Genomic DNA, 23,291 nt, shown 5'->3' on the forward strand with positions numbered 1-23,291 from the left:
GTTTTCCACAGTTTTCTCCATTAACAAAAGCAGAATTTCCTGAATCATTTTTGACTTATCATTTTCAGAAGTCTTGTCCCAAATTTAGTCTTGATCTGCCCATTTCTTTCTGTTCTCTCAGAAATGATTCCAAATAGGTCTCCGACCTTTATAATCACTAATAGGACATTGTTCTCTTGGATACTTCTACATATTACTCCCACTTGGCCATTGAGTTTATTTAAAGCATATTATATCAAGTCATGTCTCTGAATGTTCTTGGTAGTACCATATCCCTGAGAATAGATTCTGAGATTACTTTCCAGAGAAATCTGCTTGACTGGGATCCTACCTAATTTCTACATCAGCAAGCACAAAATTATTTTGGTCTTCCAGTTCCACCCATTATGTAAAATATACTTTTGAACAGAAACCTATAATCTATATTATTCTTTCAACTTCTTCCTTCTCTTCCTCTTCTTCCTCCTCCTCACCATCATCATCATCACAATCAGCATCAACATCACCATCTTATCCATCATCATCATAACTATTTTGGTCTTTTCCTAGTCTGTCCTCACAAGGTTCCCACATAGATTTTCTCCTTTCTCACGCTTCTTCTGCAGAAGTCATTACTTTAGGTAGAAATTTCTAAAGATGTATCTCCATGGCTTTTTTTTTCTTCTTCTTCTAGGACATGATTTATTTAGGGTTTTCTTTTCTTAATTTTCTTTATTCACATTTCAAATGCTGTCCCCTTTCCCTGTTCCCTATCTCCCCAATCCCCGAATCCTATCTCCCCCCCCCACGCTTCTATGAGGCTGTTTTACCACCCACTCCAGCCTCGCTGCCCTGTCATTCCCCTACACTGGAGCATCAAGCCTTCACTTGACCAAGAGCCTCTCCTCCCATTGATGTCAGATGCTTGTGGACGTTGTACATCGTGGTGCGGAGCCTAGTGCGCACCACGATGTACAACGTCCACAAGCAGAAAATAGTTCTTTGTTAAAGGAAGCTTAAGCTTTCACAAGGTTTCAACAATACTGACTGAAACAGTGTGAACATATTGTTTAAATGGTTGTCATANGCCTCTCAGGAGACAGCTATATCAGACTTCTGTCAGCAAGCACTTGTTAGCATGCACAATAGTGTCTGGTTTTGGTGACTGTATATGGGATGGATCGCCAGGTGGGGCAATCTCTGGTTGGCCTTTCCTTCAGTCTCTGCTCCACACTTTGTCTCTGTATTTCCTCTCATGAGTATTTTCCCCCTATTATCTGAATAGAGCAGAAACTTACCCTATATTTATTCATTTAATCACTATTTTCCATGTTTTAACTGGATAGTAAGCTTCAGAAATTCAGGTGTTTATGTGTCTGATTCTGTGTTGCATACAACCCTCTGCATGTCACGAGAGTATACACAGTTTATTTTTTTAAAAAGTATTCGTATAGTGAAAAGCAAAGAAAAATTGATTCTATGACTTAGGAAAAGCCTATGTCCTGAGATTAAACAGAGGTAAGAATAAAGTAAAGCAGCGATGTACTGAAAAATGACAGAAGGCAAATGCTAGTTTGGTAAAATCTCTGGGATTATAATTATGTTTAATGTCAAGTTGTTGATCTAAGGATAAATGGTATTTTATATTCGTGCTAAACAGAATGATAATATGATAAATAATAGAAATTTAATGAAATATTGATATCAGTACCTTGATTGTATGTATTTTTTTCAAAATATCTTCAAATATTTTCAATGTTTAAACATTTTAACAGATGCTTGTAGAATTTAGTAGGTACTAAAACCTGCATACACATGTAATTTAGGTTTCAATCTAACAGAATTGACCTAAGTGAATTACCACTATTATGGTTATTTTAATAGATAGAAATTATTAAATACAATTACACTTTATCTTATAATACTTTAAATTTGATACATAGGCAAATTATGGCTCTTGGTCTCTTGTTCTCTTGCTCTTTCCCTGATTCCCTTCCCCTCTCTCTCCCCATTCCCTTTCCCCCTCTCTCTCTACGTGCTCATGGCCATCATATACCCCTCTACTCTTCTACTTCTCTTCTCTTCTCTTCTCTTCTCTTCTCTTCTCTTCTCTTCTCTTCTCTCTCTCTCTCTCTCTCTCTCACATGCCTTTAATTAACTCTATTCTATACTAAAAACAATTAGGCAAATTATCAAAGAACTATCTTGTTAAAATATAACATTTTATTGAATGTTGATAAATTGGATCTTCCAAAAATAAATAAATAAAAAGAGAAGCAAACTGGGGTTCTATGTACTGAGATAAGCATTTACTTCCATAAAATCAGCATATGTGGTACAATTAGGTCCCCCTTTAAAGATATAAAACTCCTCTCTTGGTGCTACCACAGAACCTGGAGGATTATAGAAAATACTAGAAGGTATAGTGTCTTGCATTACTGCCAGAGATATGTAAATATACATCATACAGGCAGAAGACTTGCTTAGTATGTGCCAAAATACAGATGTAATCATGAGTACTAAAAACATAAATTCATATAGCTAATTTTTCAACTCTGTAAATTTGTAATGGATATTGACTTTTAAAACTAGAGGATGAATTATTTAATATTTTGAATATAATGATTGCAAGTTGGTATTACAACATGATTATCTGTGTGAAAGGAAGGTGTATGTCCAATTGGATTTATTTTATTTTCAGTCATCCTTCATTCCACTAATTGCTCATTAATGAAGATAACATTATACAACTAACACCAGCACATTTCAAGAATGAGTAGTTGGTTGATGATTTTCTATGTTTTTAGGATTTAATAAACCACATTACCAAAGCAATGAATAAATGTTTATGAAGTAATCAAATGCATGAATGGAAAACATTACAGAACCAATATTTGACACTGTCAAAACAAAATATATTTAAGAGTAGACATGAATACTCTCTGTATTCTAAAGCCATATACTACAATTCAAAGGCAATTATAAAGTTATATACAATGTAACTAAATTAATTATTACTATGCACATTACTTTTCTGAAGGAAAAATATATACCACAAATGAGGATAATTGGTATTCTCAGATATATGTGTGAGGTGACAGGATCATTAATACAGCAGTAACAGGAGGTGAATATAAATACTATGTTCATAGCAATTAACCTCTTGCTTTATCTCAATAAGAATAATTAACAAATCAATTAATGATTTCCTTGCACCAATGTGATGATAACTATTATGTGAATTTTGCTTCTATGACTTAAATACTTAAAAACCCAAAAGCAATAGGGAAATCAAATATAATAGTATTTTGCTCTCAGTAAATTAGGCTTTCATTCCAGAAAGACAAGCATTCCTCCCTGAAACTTTCAACTCCTCCAATTCACCCACTAATCTAAAGTCAGAGGGTTTCAAGCTCCTGAGCCAAATAACAATATGATTCTCACACCACTGCCCTTAGTACTTGATACCAGAGTAAAGATAGTTTCCATGCTGTGAAATTATTATGCACTTAACATACCCAAATCCCTGCCGGTGTTTTCAAAATGCACCATATACCCACCTAATAAAATAGACATATAGTAATAGTCCCAAGGCAGTGAAGATAACACATTTCACACAGCACACAGCTCAGAGTTCAGTGTGCATACCATTTATTCTCTCAATTTTTGAAAGTCCTGCTTATCTATCTCCTCAGCATTGAACAAGTTCTACCCATATCCCTGTACTTTAGTTGTACTTTCTACAACTAAATAGAGAGTTTTGTGTGGAGCTTCTTTGTTGATTCACACAATGTAAAACATTAGAGTGGATCTTCTGGTGACATTCTGGATTGAAGACACTGAGAGAGTTATTAGGAGAAAATGAAACTGTGCCGTCTAGTCTTATGTCCAGTTGATACAAATACTAGAGTTATCTGTAAGAAGGGATCCTCAATTGAGACGATTCCTCCATAAGATCTGGCTGTAGGCATTTTATTAGTTAGTGATTTATGGGGGAGGGACCAGTGTATTGTGTGTGGTGCTATCCCTGTGCTGGTGGTCCTGGATTCTACAAGAAAGCAAGCTGTATGCAATGCTCCATTATAGCCTCTGTATCAGCTTCTGCTTCTCAGTTTCTGACTCGTTTGAATTCCTACCCTGACTTTCTCTAATGATAGTCAGCAATATGGAAGTGTGAGCCAAATAAACGCTTTCCTCCTTAACTTGATTTTTGGCTATGGTGTTTTGTTGCAGCAACAAGAAAGCTAAGTAAGACAGGAACCCTGCGGCTTGTCAATCAACTGTAAAAGTTAAAGAATGGTGTGGTCACATTTTAAGAATCATGGCTCCATTGTACAGCCACTCTGGACATCAGTCTGGCGGTTCCTCAGAAAATTGGACATAGTACTACAGGAGGATCCCGCAATACCACTCCTGGGTATATATTCAGAAGATGTTCCAACTGGTAAGAAGGACACATGCTCCACTATGTTCATAGCAGCCTTATTTATAATAGCCAGAAGCTGGAAAGAACCCAGATGTCCCTCAACAGAGGAATGGATACAGAAAATGTGGTACATTTACACAATGGAGTACTACTCAGCTATTAAAAGGAATGGATTTATGAAATTCCTAGGCAAATGAATGGATCTGGAGGATATCATCTTGAGTGAGGTAACCCAATCACAAAAGAACTCACATGCTACATACTCACTGACAAGTGGATATTAGCCCAGAAACTTAGAACACCCAATATATAATTTGCAAAACACATGAAACTCAAGAGGAATGAAGACCAGAGTATGGACACTTCGCCCCTTCTTAGAATTGGGAACTAAACACCCATGGAAGGAGTTACAGAGACAAGGTTTGGAGGTGAGACAACAGGATGGGCCATCCAGAGACTGCTGCACCTGGGGATCCATCCCATAATCAGCCTCCAAACACAGACACCATTGCATACACCAGCAAGATTTTGCTGAAAGGACCCTGATATAGCTGTCTCTTGTGAGGCTATGCCAGTGCCTAGCAAACACAGAAGTGGATGCTCACAGTCAGCTATAGGATGGATCACAGGGCCCCCAGTGGAGGAGCTAGAGAAAGTACCCAAGGAGCTGAATGGGTCTGCAACCCTATAGGTGGAACAACAATATGAACTAACCAGTACCCCCAAAGCGCATGTCTCTAGCTGCATATGTAGCAGAAGGTGGCCTAGTCGACCATCATTGGGAAGAGAGGCCCCTTGGTCTTGCAAACTTTATATGCCCCAGTACAGGCGAACACCAGGTTCAAGAAGTGGGAGTGGGTGGATAGCGAGAGCGGGGAGGGTATGGGGGACTTTTGGGATAGCCTTTGAAATGTAAATGAAGAAAATACCTAATAAAAAATTGGAAAAAAAATTATGGCTCCAATATGTATGCTTCTACTTTAATAGCAAACTTGTTATAGGAAATAAACTAATTTTATGCAATTAAAATATTGTGTATTTTATTAATTATGATGGAACTAAACTACTGAAGAATTTTTTTTACTGAAATTCACTGGTTTTCATTATCTGGAAATACAGCTACCTGATGTAATGTATTCCATCAATAATAGCATACATCTTAATGGCTTGTTTGGATAAAGCATTTACATGTTAACTTTTGTTTGTATTAGAGAAGTATAGTATGCCAATTATACGCATTTCTGAAAACAAGACACAAATCTCAACACTGATATTGACTGTTAGAGAGTATTCTTATTCCTGATCAATTTGGACTTTTAACTCCCTTGCCAGTTAAAGCCAGATAATAATTGTGCTCACTACTAAAGGTCACTGTCTGTACTGCATTGTTAGTTACATGGTCATTACTTGTAGATAGCACTCGATAAATTTTTTTGGTTATCACTGTGACTGGCCCCTCTACAATTTCCAACACATGTACTCTGCTGTTCATAGCATTGGGTCAGACTTCTCACTGCAATCCTACTGTGCCTAAGAAGACAAGAGAATAAGACTGCAGAGGCATGGCAGGTGACGCCACACAGAGTGTAGCCTTGCAAATCCTGAACTGTTGGAGTGTACAGAACTCTTTTCATGACTACTGTAATTGTCAAATGCTGCTCAATTTATCAGTATCATGTTCTCAGCCTATATCAATGTAGAAGAATAAAACAGCTAATGCAGATACAACCAGTTAGCAATCAGTTTATAATATTAGCTAATGTCCTATTACAACAAATACTAATTTAAGTCTTTTAAACCCCTTCTACCCTAATCTTTTAACCAGGGGCTTTTGAATTCTGTTAGGGAAGATTTAGACATCTGTGCAATGTGCCTGGGTAGGACTTTAAAATATCCAGTGTGCTCTACTACAAATGTCACAAGGAAGGTCAATAATGAAATTCCAGAAATAAACTGAATTCAAGTTAATCTGGGTTAAGTGACAAACAATTGAGTATATACAAATCTTTGCTGATTAAATGACTGAATAAGTGAATGGTGAATGTGTAGATAAATGAACTAATCAAGATATGGTAGATGAAAATAACTATGGAGAAAAAGAGAGGAAAGGCATACTAGCTTACAGAGACTTCTGCTGATAATCATCTGTGTACACTACAATGAGAACTGATTTTAAGCAGTTCAGAAGCTAAGTGGTTTATTGTTCCTCTTGCTAATGTGCTATGATTTCAGGTCCTATAGATCAGAGTCCACAGACTATAGACTTGATAGCATCATGATGAGAATTACTATAAGCACTGGATCTTTATGCTCAAGTGTAGTTTCTTACATCCTTTTTATTATGAATGTAGAAAAGTAGATTTGACTTTGAAAGTACTTGCTAAGGGGAACGATCACACAGGAAAAAAACCACAAATTCTAGGAACTGAGCCAGGCTCTGATTTCCTCTGTCCCTTGAGTGTTTTATTTAAGGAAACCATTGATTTCTGCCACTACACTGAAGAAACTCCTGTGCAAAGGTGGCCAAGAAATCTGCCTCCAATTCCAGTTTTTAGGACCCTTTCCAATGGAAGATTGCCACATGAGAAGCTTTGCTGGAAGTAGCCTTTTATACTTTAAGCTCAATTTTTTGTGTAAGAAGTTGAAAAGGAAAGAAAACTCTCTGTGATATTTTCCAAGAAGCTTAGAAACTTTGCTTAATTTTCATATTTAGAAGGAAAAGCACTTCCATAATCAAATGAAGGTTTTCCAAAGAACTGTCAACGGCTTACCATTCGCCTGCAGCTTACTGTAGGGCATATTTTTATGAGCTACAATAGTACAATTAAAAGTATCTAGTGTTATGCCTTGTGGTTTGAGGAAAGCTGAAAATCATTAGTAATTCTTATTAATGAGTAAACGTTTTAAAAATAGCTGAGAAAACGAAAAAAACCACTGTTTTCAGTAATGAAACTTCTGATCCATTCCAGGAAAATGAAGCATTCTTCTGTAACATGCCTGGACACAGCATTGTTTTCAAAACTGTCTTCGGACTCATATATGAACCACCAGAGATCAACATAACACAATAGTGAATAGTAGATGTTCTTATCAAGTATATGTAATTCTGTAATAGGTAAGAGAAATAGTCAAATGCTAATGATATATATTCTTTAAAAAAGTGATAAGGTGTGAGGCTGAGGAGATGGCTTTGAGGTTAAGAGCGGTAAAGTGCTCCTGTAGAAAGACAAAATTCAGATCCCAGCACCTACACAGAGTGACTGACAACTTCAGTAACCCACGGTTGAGGAAATGCGCCACCATTCTGAATGCCTTAGGTAACTTCTCACATAAGCTCGGACATAAGTATACATACATGATAAAAATATGAGTGAGCACTTTATACTGTGACAGAGAAATTGCAAAGATGCCTTTTTTATGATCCTCTCATTATTTCGGGATAATCATGTAGAGCTCAGTTGAAAAAGAAAGAGGAAGCAATATGGACTTGTAAACTTAGTTCTCTGTAAGAGGATGCATAAGGTCTTTGTCTGCCCTCTCAATAAATTTGCCTGTAATGTTACTTACAAACTCGTTGTTCAGCTTGCATACATGTGATAAAATCAGTAACAAGGGTTGCTACCAGACATAATACTGAAATCCATTTACAGTCACAGATTCAGAAAGCTTTCTTTTGAGATGTGATTCTGCTATTTCAATACAGGCTATTATATAACTTTTTGTTCCTCATATTTTGTATATTTATTGTGACTTTAGATTGGAATTCTGAAATGTACATTATTTTAAATTGTGCATATGTGTATGATCTCTTTTGAGTCTGTAAATGTGAGTGCAAATGCCCACAGTGGACACAAGATTCAGATGACCTGGAGGCAAAAAAAAAAAAAACCAGACAGGTGAAAACTTCACAATCTAGATGCTAGGAATTGATCTCAGGTTGTCTACAAAGGGAGCATTATTCCTTTTTCTTTTCTTTTCTTTTCTTTTCTTTTTTTTTTTTTTGTAGATATTTTCTTTTCTTTATTTACATTTCAAATGTTATCCCCTTTCCTGGTGTCCCCTTCAAAAATCTCCTATACCCTCACCCCTCCCCCTGTTCACCAACCCACCCACTCCAGCTTCCGGGCCCTAGCATTCCCCTATACTGGGGCATAGAAACTTCACAGGACCAAGGGTCTCTCCTCCCCTAAATGACTAACAAGGCCAACCTCTGCTACATAGCCACAAGTTCCAACATGTGTTTTCTTTTGTTGGTGGTTTATTCCCAGGGAGCACTGAGGGTACTGGTTAGTTCATATTGTTGTTCCTCCTATGGGGTTGCAAACCCCTTCAGCTCCTTGGGTACTTTCTCTAGCTCCATCATTGGGGGCCCTGTGCTCCATCCAATGGATGACTGTAAGCATCTACTTCTGTATTTGTCAGGCACTGCTAAGTCATCTTTCTGGCTGTCCATTAGACTTTTAAATGAAATGTGATCATTAATGTGTCCTGAAAACTAAATGGAAAAATAAAGATGCTCCTTTTGAGTATAACTTTATTTGATTGGAAATTACTATTTAAACCTCAAAACAGAACTTACATATAATGTTATATTTATAAATGCCACATGTGTACTACCAATTTGGGTACTGATTTTAAATGTACCCATAATTTCTTTACATGATGAGTGATGACTTCCTTATCCTATATGAACTTCAAATGTCTAACCTGAGACTTCTGAAAATTAAGTAAACATTTAAAAAGCAGTAAACTTTTCAGCGATGCATGGGGCTATCATACGTTCATACCATTACAATTATAGTCTATTTATTGGATTTTTAGCATTAATACTTTGATAATTCCACAATATATATTATCAATTTTACCTCCCTACCCCAGCTTTGCACAGATCTTTGCTAACTCTACCTCCAACCCCAATTTGTGTTCTCAGTATTTTTAAAAGTCCATAAAATGTAATTTGTGCTGTCTATACACACTTGGATTTGTGGTAAAATAGTGTATAGCACAGTTAAACTATGGACAAAGCACCACACTCTTAAAGAGAACTGATCTAACCTCTTCCAGCAACTATCAGTTTCCCACAGCTCCTCCATTCTCCATGCCAGGATTTTTGCTTGGCTTGAGTTTATGAAGGTCACAACTTCTGTATGTTTGTTCTACTCTGTCAATAAAATACCAGTTCTCTATAGTCATATACCAATTTGGCTCTGACATGATTTCTGCCCCGTCTTCCACCATGAGCCTTGACCCTTGGGAAGAAGCAGGCAGAGAGTGATAAATGTCTTATTTATGGCTTTACATTCTTCACTCTCTTGTTCTATTCATGATGTAACTCTCTGTGTTGCTCTACTGTAGAAATGTTTCTCTGCTAAGGACAGAGAAGTGCACTAAACCACAGATATAAGTCATTGTGAGAGGTTTGATCTTATGTTCATTTAGCAAAATAGCAAGTAAATTCTCCTCCTCTAGTGGTTATGACCTGCTGTCTGACCACAGGTTCTTGGTCCTAATAATTGTGATGCATAGGAATTTCATCTTGTGACCCAGGCCTTTAAACCAAGCAGAAAGTAGTTGATTATTCCTATAACATCCATGCCTCTAATCCATGAGTGGGAATATCTTGGCAGGTCAATTGTTATGATATCTTGCAGGGTTCAAAGTCGATGACTGATGTTAAGTTTCCTCTTCTGGCACTGAACATAGTACTTTCCAGTACTAGCAAAGCTAGCCAGTAGGAATGAAGCTGCCAAAGCAGTATGAACTTGATGTTGTCATATTTTCTGGCCAAATACATGTCAACTTCAGCAATAGGGTCTTATTGTCATGATTTGTATTGTAACTGAGATTATTGACAATAGTCTACAACATTTGAGAGAAAACAGAGTCTCACAAGCTTACTAATTCAAAAGACACACTCCATTCCTTGCACTGGGTTTTAATTTATAAGCCCAGGGTAGCTAGTGTTAATGTGATCATTTTGTTATAGGGATATCCATCTAAACTTATTTCATGTATGTGTATGGATATATTTTCAGGAAACTTCTATAGCAGTAAGTTTTCATATATTTTTTTTCAAAATGTCTTTAGCATGTGCTATTCCTCATTATATATGGTCTTCTAACTTGCCTTCCCATCGCTTACCACATTTAACTTTTCCTGACCCATTACTTTCCTTTCTTCATTCCTACAACTATGTTCTATCTCCTCTCCCTTTAATAGCCATCCCTCCAAGCCCATTACCAATTTTCTGACGTCTCTGTGCATTCCAACTGAAACATGTCTGAACAATCATGAAGGATTGCCACAAATGAGAGAAAACACTCACGTTTGCCTTTCTCATCCTGGGTGACATTATTCAGAATGATTGTTTCTACTCATTCATTTAAATTTGGCTTTTATGATTTCATTTTCCTTAATAGCTGAATAATATGCCCATTGTATAAATGTGTCATATTTTTATTATTTATTCATTGGTTGGTAGACGTCAAGGCTGTTGTGTTTGCTAACGATTGTGTATGGAGCAACAGTGAACATGGAAGAAGATATATCTCTAAAATAGAATGCTGGGTACTTTTAGTACATGTCTGAATAGTACAATAGTACATGTGATTTAGGGTTTGGTTTTTTTGTTTGTTTGGTTTTGGTTTTTGGTTTTTTTGTGGTTTTTTTTTTTTTGGTTTTTTTTTTTTTTAGAAATTTCCACCTTTATTTTTATCATGCCTGCACCAATTTGCATTCTTACCACTAGTGAGTATTTTCCTTCTTCTCCAACATGCATGTGAGCATTTGAAAGTCCCTTTGAGAAAATATACCCTTTATGATAAACACAGTGGAGAATTTAGGAATACAAGCGGTGTATCTGAGTATAATAAAACCAATATACAACCCCTCACAGCTATATCTTACTAAACAAGAAAAGCTCAAAGCATTTCTTTGAAAATCGGGAGCAGGATAAGGGTTTCCATTTTGCCCCTCTTGAACCATACATCATTTGAAGATTTAGCTAAAGCAACATCAGTGTCTGTTACTGTAAGATTGATACTGGTGATGCTATGGAAACCCCAATAATATTGCTCCTTGTGGGTGAAGAAGTACAACAAGGAGAAATGTCGACTGTCAAAACATTAAGGAAATAAAGAGAAACAGAATAAAGAGAGACACTTGATATGAAGTAGAAACTAAAATAAGCAAAAATGTGTATACAGGAGAGATGGAGAACTTCAAGAAAGTATATCATTTGAGGTATGCTGAAGTATGTTGATGAGTAACATGGCCAAGAAGTAGCATGGACCATGGGCACTCAAAGATATTTACTTGATGTTAGGAATTGTTTTCTAGAAAGAGACTTGGTTGCCCATCTTTGATTCTCAATACAGAAGTTGTGCTACACTTTGGTAGAAGGGAAGAAATTAGAGTGGGCATAGAAGCTGTACTCAACTACTTTTCTCTAAAATGTAATTTTGTTCATGGAGTGCTTGGACAGGTTGAGTAATCAAAGTGCAGAATAGAAAAGAGTAGTTACAACAACACATAGCAAACAGAATATCCCTGCATGACACGACACAGTGAGAGCCACTGCACTAGTACTTATAATTAACAAAACTTATCTTCTATGCTGGAGACATGAAATAATCTTTTATGGGGTTGTCTAGCAGGTATCTCCAGTGGAAAATTTGTCTGTCAATTATGGTTCTTGGCACATGGAATATGCCTTAACATCATGTAGAGACAGCTTCATCTAATTTCACTGGGCATCTGTTTCAAGAAAAAGGACTGGGAAATTAGGAAACACAGTATAAGTGACTGTAGCAGTCTCCTTGAAAAAATAAAACCCAGCTCTGATTGGGATGGCAATGTATATCCAGGGACTAACTCTATGATTGACAACTCCTTCATGTTCTTTCAAAAGTAGAGTTTGCCCTGGCTTTTCTCTAAAGAGAAGACTAAAGTCTTACCTTAATTTTTTGATAATCAGTTACTATAAAAATATATGTATACTCTAAGATGCCTTGCAAAAGTATTTCCAGGTACATTAGAGTTTGTACTTTTTTTCTAGTATGTCTCTATTAGATATATGTTGTATGTTCTTTGATTGGTGGTTCAGTCTCTGAGAGACCCTAGTGTCCAGGTTAGTTGACTCTGTTGTCTTCCTGTGGAGTACCTATCCCCTTCACATTGTCCCTACTCCCCCACAATCCTTCCTTCTTTTCTTCCATAAGAGTTCCCAAGCACCAACTATTGTTTGGCTGTGGGAGCTACATCTGTCAGCATCTGCGTGGAGTCTCTCAGAGGACAGTCATGCTAGACTCCTGTCTTCAAGCATGATAGAGTATCATTAATAGTGTCAGGGATTGGTGTTTGCCCATGGGATGCTTGGTCTTCATGGGGGTCTTGAATAAATTGGACAGAGACTATCCCAAAAGCTGTTGCCTGAATGTGGAATATGTTCTTCTAGCTGGGCTGCTGTGTCTGCCTCTGGGAGAGGATGGACCTAGTCTCGAATACTTGGTTTGTCAGAGTGGGTGAGGGATAGCCCACACACACTCAAAGCAGAAGGGAAAGGGAATAGGGAAGGGATTGTTGTAGCAGGTGACTGAGAGAGGGGTAGTGAGCAGGATGCAAAGTGAATAAATTAAAAAAAAAACTATACTTTGTAATTTGTAAAAGCAGTTTTTATTTTATGAAGACTTAGTGCAACCCATGTTTTTAAAAGAGCTGACTTAGACTATATTTTATATTTAAACCTAACATGAAAGTAAAAATTACTACCCAACTGAAAATGCTGAGTATTTAATGTTTCTCACTCAACATAAACATGCTGTCCTAAAAATTAGATAGCACTGAAAATTCTTAAAATCTTACCTTCAATTTTAGGAACATATAGACAAGTGAACAAACTCATACATTTATCAGAGTGACTTTATTAGTCTGCCTTGTATTACTATAAATAAATAACCATGGTCACTAACGGATAAGGATGAAAACTTTGTCCACCTCTATCCTTTAGAAGTGTAAAATGATCAGGCTCCATTGATTCTGTATGTAGAAATAACAGAATGCTGTTTTAACTCACAAATGCGTCCTGCATATGCTCTACCTTACATCTTCCTTAACTTGATAAATCAGTCTTAGTAAATCTTAGAAGTCTAAAGTTGTTAAACCTCAAGCTACATAAAAATTGAGCTTACACCTCAAACCAATGAACATATTTTATCCTTTTCTTTTTTCCTTTCAAATAGATCTTCACCATGAGTACTCACACAGCATACTAATTATTACCAACATTGATGTTCAGGTTAATCAAAATACACATAAAGAAAGGCTCTTGAGAAACTTAAGACCTCTGAACACAAAACTGCTGTCATCTACATTATCTTATAAGACTATACAACAAACATCTTGTTTATCACCAATTTACATAGATTTCAATTCATATATCCTCCTCAGATGTAAGCCAGTACAGAGTAAGAACCTTTATCAGACATGACATTTTTAAATATGTTCCTGGGGACTTTTGTCCAGCCTAAGATATATAGAGAGTGGCCTGTTCTGTTTGTGACAACATCATTCTATGATCACATGAAGCTAAATTCTGAAACCTGTTCTTTGGTAAAATCTTTCTGTTTTGATAGATTATAATTCTGTAAGAAGTGAGATATGGATAGAATTTTTTTTTACATTTTCAATGATCACATCTGTAACAAATAACTTTAGTTTTCCTATTATCTGTATCTTCAGAAAACACTGAAATCTGTTTCCTGTATTTCCTCTCACATAAGACAGATTTATTGCACATTCTCTCCCCTCTCACAATAGGATGAGTCCATGCAATAGAGGCTTTATCAAACAACCTCAGCTTTAAAATACCACTTTATTTTGGCATTCATGTTATCACTGTGACCAGTTCTGACCTTTGATCTTGGAATTATTACACACCAAGATATATTACACACCAGTCCTATAAATGTTAACATATAAAAACCACATACAAACATTTATTTACCCTCTTTAAAAATAATTAATGACATACAGGTGTCTCATTTTATTCTCAAGCATCTTTGGCCACTTTCCAAGTGACTGCATTTACCAATATTGAAGACTAAGGCATAGTTTAATTTTATAATGATATTTTATTTATTCATATGGTTATTTCATTATATGCCCTTACCAATTGTGATTATACAGTATTGCATTATTTGAAATATGTAGCAATAATAAAACATTTTCTTTCAATCATTGTGCTGGTTACTCTTTGCCAACGTTTCCAAATTCAATCCAAATTAGAGACACCTGAGAAAAATAATTTCAAACAATTAGCTCCATTAAATTGGCCTGTGATCATGTCTGTGGGGTCATTTTCATGATTACTGGTTGAAAATGGGATTAGGCAGCCCACTGTGAGTAGTGTCATCCCTGAGAAGAAGAACCTGAGGTGTATAAAACACCAAACTGTGCAGGCCGTGGAGAACACGTTAGTAAGCAGCACCCTTCTGTGATTTCTCCTTCAAGCTCCTGCCTTGAGTCCTTGCCTGGGCTTCCCTTGATGATAGACTACAACCTCTGAGCAAAATTAACCTTTATTTCTTTTGTTGCTTTTCATCCTGATACTTATCAAAGCAACTGAGAAGCTAACTAGGACACACATTATTTATTCATTTACTCTCCCAGGAGACTTTCACAGTCAAATGGATTATATTACAAATAGTATTTCCCAGACAATATATGGTGAATTCTCTATGTTATCTTTCTTCAAAAAATGTGTGTACATATACATATATGCTAATAACAAACCATCAAACCTAATATAAAGATTTGGAATGGTTTTTAACTAACTCTTTAAAAGAACATATTAAAAAGAAGCTCTTGAGAGAATTATTTGCATTTCTGTAACAATGTGTGGCTTAACATCCTAAATAAAGAAACTGAACCATTCTATCCCTCATTAGTATGTCAGGATCCTTCCACACTTCCATTTAGCATCTTTAAATGGTGTTATCTTCTGTTACAACTGGAGAAGTTTTTGTCTAACAGTCAATTTCCACTTAAAGAATGAACCAGGGTTTATGCGTGCAGCTGTATGCAACTAATAAAACAAGAAACTAAAATTTAATGGATCAACCATAAATTTCCCTTCAGTTTTATTGTCCAACCTTGACTTTTCAAAATGAGCTCTCTGTGTGATTTCTGAGTCTGAATTTGGTAAAATAGGTAGTCTGCATATACCAGAATTGCAGTGATGATGGATTTGATACCAAGCTACATTTCCAGAAGTAGGTGTTACCAGACAAATTTTGGCTAATGACAAGAGGTGTGTAAAAATACATTTTCAAGAAACCTTGCTGCTTTATGAGTATATTTGAATATGAATGTTATGTGTGTGTGCTTCAGAGAAGAGAATGGATTTTTTTCCAATAACTATATTGACATTTCCTTTATTTTTGTTTTGTTTGCTTGTTTGGTTTGGTTTGGTTTTGGCATGGATATTCTATAACATTCCATACAGTGCTTGGAAGTACACATGACAGAGATCCATCATCACTAGAAAAATTCGATTATGATTTTCTTCCTCAATATTTCATATTTCAAAGATTACTAAGGCATCAAAGCTTTGGAAATCAAGAAATTCTAACACAAGAACCCACTACTACCCAAGTAGCTTCTTCTAACCTGGTGTCAAGATTGATCATATATTGAAGGTAGTTTCCTGCCTGTAAAATGGAGAAAATAATGGTGATTGTAAAAGAATATGATGTAATATACAGAATTATATCTATCTCAGTGCATTCAGGATATATCCACAGAAGTGTGCTAAATTGATTAGCTCATGAACAGCCCAAATTTCCCAAAATTCTCCAAGCACAAAAAGAAGTTCAAGATCACAGAACTGGGAGATGTATGTAGAGTGAAATTTAACCCTGTTTTCTGTGGCAGAACAGCCCAATTAAAACAACAACACCAACAACAAACTCCCTTATTTAATTTTTAAATAAGAAAAAGCCCTCATGTTTTGTTTACTTTTCTTTTTAGAATTTTAGTGTTTTCGTTAACGGCTTTTTAGGGTATTTAGAAGAGTGTTTTAGAGGGTTATTTTTTGTTTGTTTGTTTGTTTTGTTTTGTTTTTTTGTATTTTATTGGTTTTCAGGGTTCTAGTTTACTTTTAGTGTTTATTTTTTTTCTTGGATTTTTAAGGATCTTAGTGCATTTTAGGATTTTAGGGTTTTATTTAGGTTTCAGGGTTTGTTTTTGTTTTTTGTTTTTTAGTATTTTAATGTATTTCTTAGGGTTTTTTTCTTGTTGTTTTTGTTTTTATTCTTGAGTATTTGTTTTTTTTTTTTTTTTTTTAATTTAAGGGTTTAAATTTTGGTGTTTCATAGTTGTAGAGTTGCTGAACTAAAGTGGCCCATGCATTCAAACCCAGCACTTGGGAGGAACAGGAAGTAGATTTTTGAGTTCAAGGCCAGCATGTTCTACAGAGTGATTTCCAGGACAGCCAGAGATACACAGAGAAACCCAGTCTACAAAAACTTAAAAAAAATAATAAAATAAATTAATAAAAATTAAAAAAAAAGAAAGAAAAAGCCCTCATGATTTATGAATTTCATAAAGTTAACACCTTTTAGTATCCTCATATTTGTGTTTTGGATTTTGTGTGTGTGTGTGTGTGTGTGTGTGTGTGCGTGTGTTTTTTTCCAAATATTTATTTATTATATGTAAGTACACTGTAGCTGTCTTCAGACACTCCAGAAGAGGGCGCCAGATCTCGTTACGGATGGTTGTGAGCCACCATGTGGTTGCTGGGATTTGAACTCTGGACCTTCGGAAGAGCAGTCGGGTGCTCTTACCCACTGAGCCATCTCACCAGCCCGTGTTTTGGATTTTGACAGTCAAGTTTTAGAGAAATAATTCATTCAGAAAATATTTAATGTCACAATTTTAGGAAAATGTTAATAATTTTCACCTAGGACTTATGTTAACGTTTTATTACTTGAGTGAATCTAGGTGATGGATACTAACAAATTCCAGTGAGTGATACTGACCATAGGTCCTTGAACTATATTTTTCTATTCATCATTCATGTTTGACTTTACCTTGGTAGTTTTCTAGTTGTTAGTCATACTATTAATATTTATTTTATATTATATAATGTAGTATAATTTATAGCCAATTGTTTTATCAATATTTAATCCTGTTGCTTTTGTCACAGCACATAGAATCTATATTTGGAGATATTCCTTATCAAAATTATCTCAGTCTATCCTACAGACACACAAACATTTGTGTTTATGTTATATAAATTGTATAATTAGATTAGTTCCATTATTAAAGGATTGCCTATTTTATGATGTTTAATAGTGTTGAACAGTAAGCTTCAATCAACTAGATTATAAGTTTTGGAGCTAGATTGATACATTTCATACAGAGAATAAAATGTCTGCATATGTTGACCAAAATCTTCCGTAAATGCGTACTACACACAAATGTATATATAGCATAGTTTAACTTTAATAACTCTTGATTTTTGTATGGTTGGTCTTTGCATTGATCAAAGTGTGCTGTTGAAGTTCCTCAGTGTTTTAGTATTAGCACCTCTCTGACTCTTTGATCTGACAATGTTGGTTAAACATGAATGCATTAACTCATTAACTTGTTTAACTGATTCCGTGATTATTATCTGCTGATACGTTTTTATCATTTTTCCTTTAGGACTAAATGTCCTAGCTTGCTTTTGATTTACATTAGCATGGAAAATTTTGCACACTGTTTCACGTTATTATTAGACTTTACTGGTGTCAGTTTCTTCTAAGCAGAATAAGGACACATGTAAGTGTAAGTGGCTGTTTCAGATGTTGAAGGGTGACTGTAGTTTACACTAAGCCATATATATTCCATATAATAGAAAAAAAGAACTTGAAGTTTCCACATCAAAACACTTAATTGAGCTAATGATCTTGATTTTAACAGTTCATCCTGATATGCATCTATTGAAATACTACATGATTACTTCAATTAATATCAACAAAAAATCATACATTAATCGAAATGTTTAATCTTGAGTATTATCTATTTTTCCTTTGGAGAACAGTTTTATTCTTGGAAAACTTTAACTGGTGCAATGTATTTTCATTATATCCACTCAGTCCTACTTGTATTCAAGACCTTCTAATGCCCTAGTTATTTTCCCTCACAATTTTCTGTCTTCTTTTTGTTTTATGCTTATTAATAACCTCTTGAGTCTAATTGGTCCTGTTTATATATCCAGCTGTATGGCCAAATACTGAAGCACAGGCACCAACCAGTGGCAATGACACTAACGGAGTTAAAGTTCTTCCTCCCTCATCAGTCATTAACAAACAATAGTTCATCCAACAGGATAAGACCCTCAGAACCTCTAAACTATCATGCTGAAATTTTGAGTGACTTGATAATCTCCAAACCTTATACAAGTAATCACAGCTACCATTAAGGGATGCATGTAACGGCCCTGTCATGTCCAAAATTATCATTTTACAGCTTTCCACTTCATCTTACATTCTAATGCCTCCCCTTCAGTAAAGTTCCCTGTTAGTTATATGTCTCTGTAAAACTTATTCCCTGTTGCAGAAAGAAGCTTTTCTGAAAAAAAGTGAGGTGTTTCATAAAAGAAAATGACATAAAGAAGTTGTCAATGTACAACATGAACTAACCAGCATCCCCAGAGCTCTCTGGGACTAAATAACCAATCAAAGAAAACACATGGTGGGACTCTTGGATCTAGCTTCATATGTAGCAGAGGATGAGTCAGTCATCAATGGTAGGAGAGGCTCTTGGTCCTGTGAAGGTTCTATGCCCCAGTATAGGAGAATGCCAGGGCCAGGAAACAAATGTGGGTGGACTGGGGAGCAGGGGGCAGGGTGGGGGCAGGGGATAGGGGAATTTTGGAGGGGAAACTAGGAAAGGGGATAACATTTGAAATGTAAATAAAGAAAATATCTAATATTTTTTAAAAAAAGGAAGTTGTCAATGTGTGGTAGGTACATTCTTATATCCCAGAACTCAGGATGCAGAGGCAGGCAGATATCCATGAGTTTAAATCTAGCCTGATCTACATTGTGAATTTCAGGACAATCAGAACTGTATAGAAAATCCCTGTCTCTAAAACCAATAAACATCAATGGAGGAGGAAGAGGAAAAGGAAGGGGGTTAGGGGGAGGCAGAAGGGGAGGGGAGGAGACGGCAGCTGCTTCGAACCTTTTCTGACCAAAGTTGAATGTAGTATGCAGTTTTTCTACCATGATTACTTAACATTCAGACTAACAATGATGGGGTCCCATCTACAGGCTGTAATCTCTCTTGTCATGAGTTTTTATGATCAGGTTTCCTATACCAATAATGAAATCCCTCCTGTGGAGCTTGTTTCATATCCAATCAATAGGTGGTTAGTTAAGCCCATAGGGATTGCACCACTCTTGTATCAGCTGAGACTTACAGCAGGTCACATAGACACCAGTGGTGAATAAGACTATTGATGTCTTCTCTTTCCTTCCAGCCTATGATATTATGTAAGATAGCCATCAGGGAAAGAACTTCTTGATCACTTTGGGGTTGATTTCTCTATGTCCTGAATCAAAAATAAGTGATTTCTTACCCATTACTTATGGTTGTCAACAAATTGTAATAGCAATACCTACATTATGAGGGTATGCCTCTGGAGTTTCTGTGACCAATCAGAAGTACCTATCACATGTCTGGCCCTGAAATTTTTATCTAATATCCTATATCTTTTGGAAGCAGTTTTGTCCAACCATGAAGGGCACTTTTGTTCAAAGACACACACACACACACACACACACACACACACACTTTAGCTTACAAACTAATAGATTTCTATAAGGCTAATTCATATATCTTTAGATTTGTATAACCAAAAAATCTTCTCCCAATCCCCTTTTCCATTTACACACTCCTCTCTTTTATGTTACCTATATTCTACTATCTCCTCTAATTGATTTTTCTCCTTTGGTTGGAAGATTGGAGGTTTTCTTTAGGTCTTTCCATGAACCCTTCATCTTTGTTATGTTCTGCATGAGCTGTTGGAAATATTTTTAAATGTATGCAAGAAGGAAGGATCAAGCAGCAGAATAATGTAAAGTAAAATTATTTAAGAAAAATCTAGTTAAATACCTTGAGACATTACTGTAGAAAAATGACTTCTAGATGCTAGTTAACAAATTCAATGCTCTGTAATTGGATATACATTGTTTTTCAGATCTAGAATGATCAAAGTCACACACTGTTAAACACAATCTGAGAATGAAACAACAAATATTAAAGATTTACTTAATGATTCTCTTTCTTCTCCCGAACCCAAATTTACATGCCAAAGTCATGGCCTCCTTTATATTTTATCAGAAGACTACTAGGAGATATTTGGTCAATTGTTATGCAAGGCAACATGAATAGTCTTTAAATTCTAAACACACAAATCCCATTGTACATACTGAGAAGATACATTTATATATTTAAGTGTGTGTTTGTATGTGTGCGTGCGTGTGTGTGTGTGTGTGTGTGTGTGTGTGTATGCAAAAGTTAAAGCAAAAAGGTCATATGTTATAAAGAGAATGAGGGAGGGTATATGGGAGGAGTTGGAAGAAGGAAAGGAAAGAAGAAAATGATGTAATTGTATTTTAATATTATAAACTAAAAACATTTAAAAAAAATAAAAGTTTTAGCACAAAATGAACAATCAGAGTTAATAAGTTCTTCTAGATAGGCTCCAAATGATCTGTCATTTCATTATTTAAGTCACTCCAGCTGTTCTGACCATGGAAAACATTGTCCTTCTCTGCTTTTTCTTTCCTGTCAAGGGTGTGAATGTTTAGCTATACTTGTACGTCCTTTTTACATAAGTGCACATCAGTATATAATGTGCACTCAGACATAAACACAATTACACATTTATGTTATATTTATATTATTTTGGGAAAGGCCCAAGGGACAAACATATTCTTGATGTTTCTAAAATGAAATTCAGGCAAGTAAACAGGATGGATGCTGCCAAGGGCTCTGTAGTCTCATTTTCTCTCATCTCACTCCAAAAACAAACAAATGTAATATATTAAGCAAATCAGGAATACTTACCAACGTTGCTCAAGAGTGAAAGGTTCTACCAGTGCCTGTAGCAATGGAACTGTAGTGAGTATGGACAGTTATGTTAAAGCCTCTCTACCTAATCATCTCACTAACTTTCTCAGGTTTTCACAGTGAAAATCCCATTATTACTTGACAGTGTAAGATGCTGACCTCCATCAAAAGACATGAGATACACCCCTGGAGTGTAAACCCTAAAAGAAATCCATCTCAATAACGAATCTATTGCATGAATCTATTTCTCAGGAAATGCCAATGACAAAATGACTTTAAATATTTTTGATCCTCTGTATGTTTTTCTGAATAAGCAGATGTCTGCCATAACCTCAAACTATTCCCCTAGGCTGATTCAGTGAAACTCAGTATGTTGCTTTGAGTAAAAACATAATTGTAATTATGGCAGGCCAGGATAAAAAAGAGAGTGTCTCCTTTAAAAATAACAAATTAAATCTCAAAATTAATCTCTTATTTTACCTCATTAAAACTAATGAAAATAAAAATTTCAAGTACATATTATGTGCATGCACATAAGCTATGAACATTATCTTTCTAAATCATCTATAATATGACTTCGACAAAAATAAATAAATAAAAATATTTGCTAAATTAGTCCAATGTATGTACATTTCTTGGTTTTCTTTTTTCTAAAATAGTTATTTCATCTCAAGGAGATATTATTAAATATGACTTAATTGTTTCATCATGATAAAGAATATAATTGCTCTACTGTTATAATAATTTTTCTAGACTAAATTTAATTAGTGATCTTACAATATGTGCTGTCAATGATTTTGTATTGAGTACTGTTTTATGATTTCTGCAACATAATTTAATTAGAATGGCTATAATTAATGTGGAGTACTAACAATTTCACTGATATTTAATCTCAGTATTTGCATCAGCAGATACAAAATTGTGTTTAAAATTCATTGACTCAGTAAAATGAATTGCAGTTTTATCTGAGAATAACATTTTATGGTTCATAACATGATGTGGAAAACTTTTCTTCTTCATATGAACACAGGAAAAATATTGTCTATTCACATGCTTTTAAGGACTCAGTCTGAATAAAGATCAAACATAATTATGATTGCTTTGGAATTTGATAGAAAAATAACTCAATTGCATGGTATTTTCAAAATTAAATTCAAAGCTTTTAGCTTCTCTTTGTTCAGCTGCCTGTAATTGTTAGAAAATCTGATTATTACTGAATGAATGCAAACAGTTAGCTTGCCAGTAGGAAGCCCCCTGGGCAAAGGGATTATCAGTCCTAACATGGAGCCTACACCAATGTGCTGTCACATAGGAGGTGGAATTTAAGAGCTTAACAACTTTTTGTATTCCTGTCCAAGAAAGAATGTCTCTCTAAACTCACTTTTCAGAAAACACAGCAGATCTCTGGTATCACAATTGTTGTGAGCTGACACACTTGGAATTTAGTTTTCTAAGTCTAAAATATAAGGCCTAAATTACTACAAACAAATCTTAACAGATGAAGGTAAGATACCCTTGCATGGTATACCCATGGGCTGCTAAAATCAACAGGGAATTATCCAGGAGGATTAAGAAGGCAGATATGCAGTGACATACCTGACAGTAGTTTCAAAAGCAAAGGAAGAAAGGAAATTTAAGAAAGAAAAACTCAAGAGATATAAAGTCCAATGAAAGACTCCAAAACTCCCAAAGGGAGGCACTTACTCAAGCCTCGGGTCAGCTGCGCACCCAAGAAGACACTGAGACCGAACTTAAGATGTATAGA

General features: G+C 35.5%; 1 long non-coding RNA gene across 1 annotated transcript; it reads right to left on the reverse strand.

Moving 5' to 3' along the window:
• Positions 1-14,552: 14,552 nt before the first annotated feature.
• Positions 14,553-21,572, reverse strand: LOC110290949. Its single transcript, XR_002377519.2, has 4 exons — positions 21,524-21,572; positions 20,567-20,653; positions 16,073-16,113; positions 14,553-14,695 (listed from the first exon to the last, which is right to left on the reverse strand). It is a non-coding gene; the product is annotated as an uncharacterized LOC110290949 (long non-coding RNA).
• Positions 21,573-23,291: the final 1,719 nt, after the last annotated feature.

Source organism: Mus caroli, chromosome 1 (assembly GCF_900094665.2).
Source record: "Mus caroli chromosome 1, CAROLI_EIJ_v1.1, whole genome shotgun sequence".
Lineage (NCBI taxonomy): Eukaryota > Metazoa > Chordata > Mammalia > Rodentia > Muridae > Mus > Mus caroli.